The sequence below is a fragment of the Hyperolius riggenbachi genome, chromosome 2 (genome assembly GCF_040937935.1).
Source record: "Hyperolius riggenbachi isolate aHypRig1 chromosome 2, aHypRig1.pri, whole genome shotgun sequence".
Taxonomy (NCBI): Eukaryota; Metazoa; Chordata; class Amphibia; order Anura; family Hyperoliidae; genus Hyperolius; species Hyperolius riggenbachi.
Genome location: NC_090647.1, coordinates 520,081,020 through 520,095,095, shown reverse-complemented (window position 1 = coordinate 520,095,095; position 14,076 = coordinate 520,081,020).

The following is a 14,076-nucleotide window of genomic DNA, read 5'->3' as shown; positions in this document are numbered from 1 at the left end:
TCGGGTTCCCTTTAAAAGTGCAACGCAAAGACAGTGGGCCCAAGTTTTGGTCACCCTTTCCCCAGAAAATTCACATAATTGTGCAGATTTTCTCAAGAAAATACATGTAATGTCAGCAGATTTGCCCAGGAAATACGTTCAATCATGTCGGCAGATTTGCCCAGAAAATACGTTCAACCATGGGGCAGATTTGACCAGAAAACACGTTCAATCATGTGGCAGATTTGACCAGAAAACATGTTCAATCATGTCATCAGATTTGACCAAAAAAACACGTTCAATCATGTCATCAGATTTGACCAGAAAATACGAGCAATCATGTGGCAGATTTGATCAGAAAATAGTTCAATCATGTCGGCAGATTTGACCAGAAAATACATTCAATCACGTCGGCAGATTGGACCAGAAAATATGTTCAATCATGTGGCAGATTTTACCAGAAAATAGTTCAATCATGTGGCAGATTTGACCAGAAAATAGTTCAATCATGTGGCAGACTTGACCAGAAAATACTTCAATCATGTGGCAGACTTGCCCAGAAAACACTTCAATCATATGGCAGACTTGCCCAGAAAACACTTCAATCATGTGGCAGACTTGACCAGAAAACACTTCAATCATGTGGCAGACTTGCCCAGAAAACACTTCAATCATATGGCAGACTTGCCCAGAAAACCCTTCAATCATGTGGCAGACTTGCCCAGAAAACACTTCAATCATGTAGCAGACTTGCCCAGCAAATACACCTGCTACTAAATAAAAAAAAACATTTACTCACCTGGCTGCAGCAGACCTCCTGTCCCGGCCTCCGTCCGGTGCGCAGCTCCCACGATCCTCTGCAGCCAGCAACTGAAACTCCCGCGCTGAGAGCAGGGCTACGGGAAAATGGCGCCTGAAGCCCTGCACTGCAGACTCGAAGACTCCAGAGCAGCGCTTTGGACGCCATTTTACCGTAGCCCTGCTCTGCCGCTGCCGGAGCTGCGGGCTGCTGGTGCCAGTAAACTGAAACGGCGTCTATTAGATGCCGAAAGTCAGTTCACACTGAGGGGTGCTAATAGGGTGCTTGGAGAATTTTAGGGGGTGCTTCAGCACCCAAAGCACCCCCCCTGGCGCCGCCCCTGATTAAAGCACACCCGAGGTGAAAATAAACTGACGAGGTAAACAATTGTATCTATCCTCCTACTCCTAAAAATGCCTTTTGTAGATAGGGTTTTATTTTATATTTCTATCTACTTTTAGGCAGGGAACACACTTGTCTTTCAGTTTTCTGCGCGCGTTTTTCTGCATACTTTTTCTGCACACCAAGTGTGTTTCTATGCAGCTAATGTAATTGATACAGAAAACTGACAAAATGTGCAGAATCAGGATGCAGAATGTCAGTTTTTTTTCTGCGCGCGAGAAACACATTAAGTGTGCACTAGCCCATTGATTAACATGAGTTCTCAGTTTTTCTGTGCAGAAAACGCGTACGAAAACAGTCAAGTGTGTTCCCTGCCTTAAAGTTTTTACTTTTCCATTGTCCCTACTCAATGACACAGTCATTGAAGTGTGCCAGAGCTAAAATGTATGAACTATTGACCTTTTTTATCTCTTTCCTGCCTTCAGAAGCCATTTTCTGCCAGAAGATTGTTTTATGGTTGTAATTCCTTATTAGTGAGGGTTAAAGCTTATAGTCACTTGCATACCTGATGTTAAACTTTTTCAGGCAGTGAAAAAAAAAAAAGGAACACAGCAAAGTTATTTGTGTGTTTGGCACTGTACATACACATATCTATCTCATCATGTCACATGTCACCTCGGGTGTCCTTTAAGCTTAGCTTGAAGAAACAGTGCAAGTTAATTTTTAGGGCCTGTTTCCACCACACCTATTCGAATCAGCATTGAAAAAAATGCTTGCGGATTCGCATGCGTATGCAAATTTGCGTGCGTTTGCGGGCATTTTTTTTCATGGGAATTTGCATGCATAAGCAATTTTTTTGGTAGCAGGAAAAAAAGGCGCCATCTGAGGGTAGACAAAAAGGGCGCCGCCATAGACTCTAAAGCAAATATTGTTAATACGGTGAAAAAAGCAGAAAAAAGGATGCCGCGAGAAATATCATTAACAATATTAGAACATTAAAGTTTTTGAAGTATGTTATCGTTTTAGAAGCTTTGAACATTATAGTTTTTATCATATTATTTTGTTTGTATGTACAGATTTTACATTATCAAAGATATTATCATTTCTATGTGTAAAAGGGGGTTTCTGCAGAGGGAGTAGTTGGGGTTAGGAACCACCCGGGCGGCAGTTAGTTTCAGGCAACACCAGAGGCGGTGGTAAGGGTTAGGCACCACCAGGGGGTGGTTGGGGTTAGGCACCACCGGGGGGTGGTTAGGGTTAGGCACCACCGGGGGGTGGTTAGGGTTAGGCACCACCGGGGGGTGGTTAGGGTTAGGCGCCACCAGGGAAGTAGTTGATTTTAGGCACCACCAGGGGAGGGTTCTGTGTGAGAGTAGGGTTGGGTTAAGCTGTATTGTTGAATTATGTAACGATTTTTAACAACACTTACCCGGCATCCTGGGGATCAGATGCTTCGGGCAAGCAGGGAGGTAGATGCTGTTTTGGAGGACGCAGAGGGAGATAAGCGTAGTGCCAGTGCCTGCAATACACAACCTGATGCATTTCTCCTCTCCACCGGCTTTGCAAACACATGTTGGGTGGGGGGGGGGGGGGGGGCGTCCTTGCAATGTATTGCTTTAGGAGGCAAAAGTCTAGAACAGGCCTTGACCGGGCATAGTGACATCAGCAAGGCTCCAGGATGGCGAGCAGTGCCGGTTCTCTCATGAAGCATGGTGAAACATTTGCATCAGAACAGAGATTACAGGGGCAGCATGTTTATACTGTGTTTACACTAACAGCATGCAGTCAGATTAGGAGGAGAGCGAGGTGAAGAGGTCATCATTGGGGAAAAGCAGCTTGATGTGCTGTGTGAGGAGTCTGACAGTGAGTGAGGAGGGGGAAGGCTGTGCGATCATTCCAAATTTGGGGGGGGGGCACATTCTCACAAGTTTGCCTCAGGTTTTCCAACAAAAAGTTTAGAACCGGCCCAGATGATGAGTGCAGCCAATCATGCTGGGCAGGGGTAGGTTGGGAGGGGTGATGACACCGAAGGCCGGGGCATAGGCAGCCAGTTCACCTGCGGTGCAGTTTAGAGGGTTTGTAAGGATTTGCGGCTTAACGGGTTTCGCCAATGGACAGAGTTTAGTACACCAGAACTTCTGTGCCTAGAGGCTCTAGAGATTTAAAGCGAACCTGAACCGAAGCTCGGGTTCAAAATCTGACACTTACCATTAGAGTGGCAAGCCACTTCCTGGTTTGTGTGCACTGCGCAAGCTCACCCACGTATGTGCAGTAGCACGGAGCCCGCGGCTCTATGCTACTGCGCATGCGCAGGCAGGCTGAGTCAGCTATTGAGCATGTATAAACCAGGAAGAGGAACTGCGCAGCCTGGTGTTATTAGGAACAATGCATTGTTGCTAATCTTCCAGGGAGGGTAGAGGGGGCGCTCAGCAACGGGGGACCAAGGAATGATCAGGGAATCCTCAATAGGATTCTGAGGCTTCCCTCTCTTTAGGTAAGTATTTGATTTTGTGTACCCGAGCGGGTATACTTTAAATCTGGTTTCGGACAGGGATAGTCATAGTCAGCCAACTTCGCTACGCTGGAACTACGCAGAGTTTTATGCAATTACGCTTTGCCAAACTAGGGCTTCAAAATCAAATATAAGACTAGACGTTAATACGCAATTACACGCAGTGTGAAGCGTAGTGCATACAGATGCTTATGCCCGCATGCAGAAAACTTTACGCATTAATTCCGCTGTAAATGGTTATAGCGGGAACTCTTCTATGTGTACGTTCCCCTTTCCAATGCGTTAATTTGTAAGCATACAATCACACGTGGAAAATTAGCCGCGAGTAACGCATTCGTAGTTCACTACGCAATACACATGTTAACTACGCATAGTGGTCATAAGCTACGCGTAAATTCGTAAGCATAGTTTTGAAACCTCACCTACGAACTAAGATGCGTAGATGCGAACTACGATGCGTAAATTGGCACTGGCGTAGTTTCTGCTCATCCCTGCTATACACTCTGTAAAGATGTCAGTGCTATGTGAATACACAAAGATAGGAGAAACTTTTTGCTATAACCGGCAGTGACACATTCCTCCTAGCAACATCCCGAATATGACATCCATACCTATCTATCAATTTACAATAACACAGCTTCAGAAAGTTATTTCATAGCTCTTAAAAGGTATTAAATGATTGGAGATGAGTACACATTAAATATTTGCTTTTAGTTAATGAGTTCTGTTAATATATTGCCCTCCTCCTCCTCCATAGAGCTGCTGTTGGGTAGCACCGCACAGGTCACAGACACACATCCTAATCCGGGAATAGCGAATACTCCAACTACCGACGACAGCTCCAGAAATCAATCTGCGTCCATGAATCATCGGGAAAGGAATGATTAGCAGGCGAGCGTGCGAAATACTCAAGTACTTTCAGTGAAACCTCCTGTGACAAGACGCCTGTTGTATTAGCATTTCATTAGATCAATTAAATGCGTCCTGGCTTTTAATCAACATTCTGCAGAATATCTTGGATTAAGGAAAGGATATATGGATATGAATAGGATATTGTATGTACGGGCTGTGACCAGATTTTTTACGATGATTAAAAGTTCTTATGGGGGAACACCTACTCTAAAGGCTCATACCCACCTTGCGACTTTTTGCACGCTTTTTTCAAAGACCGGCGATTTTCTGCACAATCTTGTGTTGTGGATATGCACGCAATTAAAATGAACAATGTTTTGCAATGTGTGACAATTATGACTGTCGGGGTGGATCGGATCTTTAAGATCCCTGACGACTTTCATGCAATTGCTGCGATCGTTTGTCCTCCCGTTTGCGCCTGTCATGTGCTGTGACGTTGAAGAACACTCGTTGGTCGGGAAAGGTCGCTGTGAGGTCCCCCGGCTATCTTCTGGTGTCTTCAGGTTAGTATTAAGCTTAAGGAGACACTGAAGCGAAAAAAAAAATGATGATATTATGATTTGTATGTGTAGTACAGCTGAGAAAAAAAACATTAAGATCAGATACATCAGTCTAATTGTTTCCAGTACAGGAAGAGTTGAGAAACTCCAGTTGTTATCTCTATGCAAAAAAGCTATTAAGCTCTCCGACTAACTTAGTTGTGGAGAGGGCTGTTATCTGACTTTTATTATCTCAACTGTAATTGAACTGTTTACTTTTCCTCTGCTAGAGGAGAGGTCATTACTTCACAGACTGCTCTGAAAGACTCATTTTTAATGCTGAGTGTTGTGTAATCTGCACATATTATAGGATGATGCAATGTTAGAAAAAACACTATATACCTGAAAATAAAAATATGAGAATATTTTTTTTGCTGCTAATCTTCTAGTAATTATTCATAGTACACAACCAATTCATTATATCATATATTTTTTTTCGCTTCAGTGTCTCTTTAAAGAGGAACTCCAGCCTAAACAAACATACTGTTATTAAGTTACATTAGTTATGTTAATTAAAATAGATAGGTAATATAATCTCTTACCCACCCTGTTTTAAAAGAACAGGCAAATGTTTGATTTCTTAAGGGCAGCCATCTTTTTGGTTGAAAGGAGGTGACAGGGAGCATGAGACACAGTTCCAACTGCCCTGTGTCCTGATCACCCCTCCCAGTTGCTAGGCAACGTGAACAACAACATAGGAAATCCCATCATGCTTTGCACAGCATCAGGGAAAAAACGCACGGACAGGTCTCTTTGATGGGTGGAGCTTAGCTAAAAATGCAGCTAAAAATTGTGCTTTGGTAAGGAAAACAAAGTTCTGATGCTGGGAAACTGTTAAAGAAACACCAAGCCTTTTCAGTGCTGCTGAGTAGATTTTTAGTCTGGATGTTCACTTTAAAGAAAACCAGAGCTCAGACAAAGAAAAAGATTTATACATACCTGGGGCTTCCTCCAGCCCCATCCGCTTGGATTGCTCCCATGCTGCCTTCCTCCAATGTCTGCAACTCCTGTTCCCAGGTCACCACACTTCCGTCAGTTGGAGACAGTTTATAAAGGAGAAGTGCGCCCTTTGCGTATCTCCATATATGTAGAGAGCACACTTCTCTTACGCCAGACTGGCTCCGACTGACGGAAGTGCTTGGACCCGGGAACCGGAGCTGCAAACATGGGAGGGCGGCGGAGTGGGAACAATCCAAGTGGATGGGGCTGGAGGAAGCCCCAGGTATATATAAATCTTTTTCTTTGTCTGAGCACTGGTACACTTTAAAGGGAACCTGAACCAAGTAAAAACATTAAAAAAATAAACACATGATGTACCTGCAAAATAATATTACATACTTACCTTGCCGTCAGTTCCTCTCAGAAGCTAACCATTTTCTTCTAACAATGAATTCTTCCAGTTCTAAAAAACATTTTGTCAGAACTGAAATACAGTATATCAGTTGCTGTCAGTAATATAGCAGATGTTGTCAGTTATAACTGAAAGGACAACTGATGTGCAAGGTAATGCCCATGTTTCCCTATGACGCCGGTGGGCAATTTTACAGTTTAACAGTGTGCTGACCTGGAAAGCCATATGGGTTCATCACCATTTTTAAAATGGAGAACAGAGAATTCCACTGATCACTGTGAACATACAGGATGCAGAAGTGAGAAAGAGATTGATGAGTAGACTACACGGTAGGTAAGTATGACGCGTGTATGTTTATTCTGACTTTTATTTTTCAGTTCAGGTCTGCTTTAACCACTTCAGGACCGGCCGCCTAACCCCACTTAAGGACCAGGTCAATTTGCATGGAGGGGGGGGACGTGTTTGGGGGTCGGGTGGCCGAATCCCGTCTATGGCTGGCTGGGCATGGTGTCCCCCATGGAGGCAGGTGTCCCCCCTGTAGCTGGCAGCCATCACTCACCTTCCAGGCTCCAGCTATAAGCCGCAGTAGCCACCTCTTCTCCAGCCGGCATCTCCACTCCAAATGACGCTCAGGTCCGGGTCGCGGCTTGATGACGTCATCAAGCCGGGACCCGGCGCTGACGTCAGACAGAGCAGAGATGCCAGACAGAGCAGAGGGGGGCGCCGATTGTCGCCGGAACGGCACGGAGGTGAGTGGATCCTCTTCTTTTCCCCCTACCGCCGCAGCTGTCAAAGTGATCACTACGATCGGACGGCGATCGTAGTGATCACGTGATCAGCAGCCATACGCGATGGCTGCTGATCACTCGGGGGAGATGCCAGCTGTCATATGACAGCGTAATCTCCCCTCTCTGGTGCGCACGATTGCGTCGGGCGGTTTGTTAGCGCGGACATTGAATCAACGTCCGGTCAGAACAGTAGCACCACCTGCTGGACGTTGATTCAACGTCTGTGGTCCCCAAAAGGTTAAGCTTTCATCTTTCTGGAGGAAATGTGTATCAGAACTCATGAACATTTTGGCACATAAAGGTTTTTGGCAAGTATCCTTTGCAAAGAAAAATGCACATTCAGGCTATGTTCACATTATATATCGCCAGCGCTATTGCAAGCGTTGAGCAATTTATAAACAAGATAAACAGAGGAACACCAAGAGCCCCAATAGTGTAGTATGTATTGACAAAGGAGATAATGACAAAGAGTAATAGTTGTTATACTCACAAGCATGGGTCACCAATAGTGTTGGGCGAACAGTGTTCGCCACTGTTCGGGTTCTGCAGAACATCACCCTGTTCGGGTGATGTTCGAGTTCGGCCGAACACCTGACGGTGCTCGGCCAAACCGTTCGGCCACATGGCCGAACTAAGAGCGCATGGCCGAACGTTCCCCGAACGTTCGGCTAGCGCTGTGATTGGCCGAACGGGTCACGTGGTTCGGGCCCGAACGCGCTCTGATTGGCCGAACGGTCACGTGGTTCGGGTAAATAAATACCCGAACCACGTCATATCTCCGCCATTTGTCTGTGGGTTTAGCTTTGGGTAGGCAGGCAGGGTAGTTCGCTCTCCAGCCACGCTAGCCAGGGTCCCCCCCAGTCATTGTGTGTCGCTGCTGGGAACAGTAGTACACCGCTCGCTCAGCCACACTATATATATAGCATTGTTTACTGCCACTGTGTACCTCGCTCAGCCACGCTATATATAGCATTGTGTTTTCTGACACTCTGTGTACACGGCTTAGCCTGGCTATATAGCATTGTGTGTACTGCCACTGTGCACCTCGCTCAGCCACGCTATATATAGCATTGTGTTTTCTGACACTCTGTGTACACGGCTTAGCCTGACTATATAGCATTGTGTGTACTGCCACTGTGCACCTCGCTCAGCCACGCTATATATAGCATTGTGTTTTCTGACACTCTGTGTACACGGCTTAGCCTGACTATATAGCATTGTGTGTACTGCCACTGTGCACCTCGCTCAGCCATGCTATATATAGCATTGTGTTTACTGCCACTCTGTGTACACCGCTCAGCCAGACTATATACCACTGATTACTGACACTCTGTGTACACCGCTCAGCCAGACTATATACCATTGTTTACTGACACTCTGTGTACACCGCTCAGCCAGACTATATACCATTGTTTACTGACACTCTGTGTACACCGCTCAGCCAGACTATATACCATTGTTTACTGACACTCTGTGTACACCGCTCAGCCAGACTATATACCATTGTTTACTGACACTCTGTGTACACCGCTCAGCCAGACTATATACCATTGTTTACTGACACTCTGTGTACACCGCTCAGCCAGACTATATACCATTGTTTACTGACACTCTGTGTACACCGCTCAGCCAGACTATATACCATTGTTTACTGACACTCTGTGTACACCGCTCAGCCAGACTATATACCATTGTTTACTGACACTCTGTGTACACTGCTCAGCCAGACTATATACCATTGTTTACTGCCACTCTGATTCTGCTGGGAACAGTAGTACACCGCTCGCTCAGCCAGACTATATAGCATTGTGTTTACTGCCACTCTGTGTACACCGCTCAGCCACACTATATAGCATTGCGTACTCTGCCAGTCAGTGTGTATATTGCTGGGATCAGTAATACTCCACTCACCGTCAACCACTATATGAGCTCAACATGAGTTCCCCAGAGACCTCCGCTGTGAGCAGCACTCCCAACAACAGCAACAGCCAACGCCCCATGCAAGCTATAACATCCACCCCAGCAGCCAGTGGTCAGCAGCAGCCCTCCCCGGAGGAAAACGTTGTGTCCATCGGTCCGTCGCCAGAGCGATTAATGAGGGCTGCCATTGAGGAGATGATGGGGCCTGATGTGGAGGAGGAGGTCTGGCTCAGGCCAGCATCCCAAGTTAATGTTGAGGACGATGAGGGGTCTGTGTCTGGGGATGTTGGGGTGGCAGAGGTGGTGGGTGGGTCAGACTCAGGAGAAGAGTTGTATGATGAGGATGATGATCGGGACCATCTGTATGTGCCTCAGAGTCCGACCCCGGAAAACATGTTGTATCGTGTGTTTAGGTACTAAAATCTGCGTTCCCTCCCAGTAGTGTTGGGCGAACAGTGTTTGCCACTGTTCGGGTTCTGCAGAACATCACCCTGTTCGGGGTGACTATATAGCAGACTATATAGCATTGTGTTTAATGCCACTCTGTGTACACGGCTCAGCCACACTATATAGCATTGTGTTTACTTCCACTCTGTGTCTGCTGGGAACAGTACTACACCGCTCACCCGCCACTGTATAGCATTGTGCTCTGTGTCGCTGCTGACAATAGTGGTACACCGCTCACCCACCACTGTATAGCATTTCTGTACTGCCACTGTACTGCTGCCAGTCAGCGTGTACTTTAAGGATAAGTGAAATGAGGAAGAAATCCGGTGAAAGAGGGAGGGGCAAGGGAAGAGGTGTTTCCCCTGACGGTTCACGTACAGGCCACAGGGGAGCACCCAAGAAAACCCACTCAATACCGCCCATGTTGTCCAGGACAACAACCCTCACAGATCCAAAAGAACAGGACCAGATAATTACTTGGATGACCTCTCAAGCGTCCAGCAGTGGGTTAAGCAGCACCAGCACATCACGCACGAGGTCCGAGTCCTCAGCCAGTTACAAGGAGCCAGTGGGCACAAAGCTGACACAACCGGCAGCGACACCACGCACACAACTGCCAGATAACCAGACGACGTTGGAGTGAGCTGCGCAGAGGTTGTTCTGGGGAGCTCTACTCCACGGCGTCGGCCCCCCACAATGACATATGACGAGTTTGAGGAGATGGAAGAGGAGGGTATGGACAATGTGGACATAGACCCAGATTTTGTTTGTGAACGAGAACATCGCCGTCGTAGCAGCAGCACAGATGAGTCTGTTGAGGAACCCACTGCTGCACGAGTTCGCCTTGTGCCACAAGGTAGGCGGCGCGCAATTTCAGGCACCGCAAGCATGGAAGTTCAAGTGAGAGGCAAAAGAGGCGCAAACAGAAATCGCCAGCAAGGCAGGTGCTCCAAAGTCTGGGCTTTCTTTGAAGACTGCACTGAGGATGTTACCATGGCGATTTGCAAGGTGTGCAAGACCCGCCTGAGCAGGGGGAAAAGTATTAACAACCTCTCCACCACCAGCATGAGCCGCCACATTCTATCCAAACATCCCACTCTGTGGGCAAACGCGGCAGGACAGGGTACCACCAGCAACACTGCCTCCCTTGGGTTCACCAGACTCACCACCAGACCCGCCTCAGCAGCAGCAGTAGCCCAGCCATTGCGTGGTTCACAACATTCACAAACATCAGACGATGCTGACACTGTCACTTTCCGGACTAGTGCTCTTGAGGTCTCCCAGTGTTCATCAAACACAACAACCAACAGCCCTTCGGTGTGCAGCCCTACGGTTGAGTTGTCTGTCTATGAGATGTTTGAGCGCAAGAGGAAATTGCCAGCAAATGACCCCCGGGCCGTGGCAGTAACAGCCAGCCAGCATAGCCAAGCTTCTGGCCTGCGAAATGCTGCCATATCGAGTGGTGGAGACAAACAGCTTCAAGGGCATGATGTCAGTGGCCATCCCACGTTACGTGGTTCCCAGCCGCTACCACTTTGCGGGCTCTGCAGTGCCTGAGTTGCATGAGCACGTGGTCAGCTAAATAACCCGAAGGTTGAAGAATGCCGTTGCCTGCAAGGTTCACCTCACCACTGACACCTGGACGAGTGCGTTCGGCCAGGGTCGATACATCTCCCTTACCGCGCACTGGGTGAACCTTGTGGAGCCTGGCAGCGATTCCTCACCTGCTACGGCGCGGGTGTTGCCCACGCCGCAAACAGCTGCACCGCCGTCCCTCCCACTGGATAACAACAGCAGCACCTACCTCTCTGACTCCTTCTCCTCCAACGCATCTCAAAGCTGTACCTCATCCGGAAACGCTAACCCAGCACCAGCAGCAGTAGGATCGTGGAAGCAGTGCAGCACAGCTGTTGGCATGCGTCAGCAAGCGTTGCTGGAGCTGATCTGCCTTGGGGATAAGCAGCACACAGGGGAGGAAATTTGGAGGGGAATAAAGGAACAGACGGATTTGTGGCTGGCACCGCTGGACCTGAAACCGGGCATGAAGCTAGACACCTGGCACGAACTGGCAATGTACGCAATAGAGGTGCTGGCTTGCCCGGCAGCCAGCGTTATGTCAGAACGCTGTTTCAGTGCTGCCGGAGGCATCGTCACAGATCGGCGTATCCGCCTCTCCACAGAAAATGCAGACCGTCTGACTCAAATTAAAATGAATCAATCCTGGATTGGAAACGACTACGCAACACTCCAGGACCCCAACCAAGTAACATGACCAATGAACATCTGGGATGGTTTAGCGTTTCCGGTCCCTGTTTATTGAACCTCTCATCTGTATTACATTTATGACTGCATGGCGGCAAAAAGCATTGCTGCTATATCCGCACGCTTTTTGTCCTCATGCAAGGCCTGGGTTGTTGTGTCTCAAAAAGCATGGCCTTCTTCTCCTCCTGCGCCTGCTCCTGTTCCATCACGTGTGCTGCTGCTGCTGGGTTAGCGTTGCCGCCCGGTCCCTGTTTATTGAACCTCTTATCTTTATTACATTTATGACTGCATGCATGGCGGTAAAAAGCATGCTATCCGCACGCTTTTTGTCCTCATGCAAGGCCTGGGTTGTTGTGTCTCACAAAGCGTGGCCTTCTCCTCCTGCGCCTCCTCCTGTTCCATCACGTGTGCTGCTGCTGCTGCTGCTGGGTTAGCGTTGCCGGTCCCTGTTTATGGAACCTCTTATCTTTATTACATTTATGACTGCATGGCGGTACAAAGCATGCTATCCGCACGCTTCTTGTCCTCATGCAAGTCCTGGGTTGTTGTGTCTCACAAAGCGTGGCCTTCTCCTCTTGCGCCTCCTCCTGTTCCATCACGTGTGCTGCTGCTGGGTTAGCGTTGCCGCGTGGTCCCTGTTTATTGAACCACTTATCTTTATTACATTTATGACTGCATGGCGGTACAAAGCATGCTATCCACACGCTTCTTGTCCTCATGCAAGGCCTGGGTTGTTGTGTCTCACAAAGCGTGGCCTTCTCCTCCTGCGCCTCCTCCTGTTCCATCACGTCTGCTGCTGCTGGGTTAGCGTTGCCGCGCGGTCCCTGTTTATTGAACCACTTATCTTTATTACATTTATGACTGCATGGCGGTACAAAGCATGCTATCCGCACGCTTCTTGTCCTCATGCAAGGCCTGGGTTGTTGTGTCTCAAAGCGTGGCCTTCTCCTCCTGCGCCACCCTCCTCCTGTTCCATCACGTGTGCTGCTGCTGGGTTAGCGTTACCGGTCCCTTTTCCTGGAACCTCTTATATGTATTACATTTATGACTGCATGCCGACAAAAAGCATGTTACCTGTGCAAAGAAAACAGACATTTCCCGCATTTAAAAGACAGTTTTCCCTTTGAAACTTTAAAATCGATTTTCTCAAAAACTATAAGCTCTTTTTGCTAAAAAAAATTTCGTCTTGTACCCACTCCCAAGGTGCACATACCCTGTAAATTTGGGGTATGTAGCATGTAAGGAGGCTTTACAAAGCACAAAAGTTCGGGTCCCCATTGACTTCCATTATGTTCGGAGTTCGGGTCGAACACCCGAACATCGCGGCCATGTTCGGCCTGTTCGGCCCGAACCCGAACATCTAGATGTTCGCCCAACACTAGTCACCAATAGGCAACCACTGTAAAGGCAGGTGGGGAGATTATCCTGACCCCACTCAGGAATAAGAAGTCGCTCTCTGTAGATAGTAGAAAAGGGTCGCAACCCTCCACCCAGGGTGGATACAATATTATATAGGAGAGAACAGAGGCGCCAAAAGGATAAAAGGGGTTTTAAAGGAGCTTAAAAGCCAAAAATTTGGTAATTAGAGGAGGCAGTGGTGGACTTACCTCCTCCAAGCAGACACAACACGACTGTACATTCAGTCTATTTATTAACGAACTCCAGATAAAACAAAGCAACGCGTTTCACGGGTCAGTGCCCGCTTCCTCAGGCAATAGAAAAAGGAGTTACAGCTATCTACAGTCTATCTCTGTCATTTGCAGCTGTAAATCCTTTTTCTATTGCCTGAGGAAGCGGGCACTGACCCGTGAAACGCGTTGCTTTGTTTTATCTGGAGTTCGTTAATAAATAGACTGAATGTACAGTCGTGTTGTGTCTGCTTGGAGGAGGTAAGTCCACCACTGCCTCCTCTAATTACCAAATTTTTGGCTTTTAAGCTCCTTTAAAACCCCTTTTATCCTTTTGGCGCCTCTGTTCTCTCCTATATAGTTGAGCAATTTATGGTGATTTTTTTAATCGCCTTTCCCTGCGCTTTCTAAGCGCTTTTCTAAGCGCTTTTGCAGAGTTCAGGATGTGAACGCCTTCATCCGGAAATGGATAAAGACAATGTGCTTGATTTACAAAAGAGTGCTGATAGCACGGCCGTTTTCGCGTGAATTTTCGCGTTGCGCACGGTCGTGAATTTTCATGCAAAACGATAACATTTTCGCCCGCAAAGGCCAGTT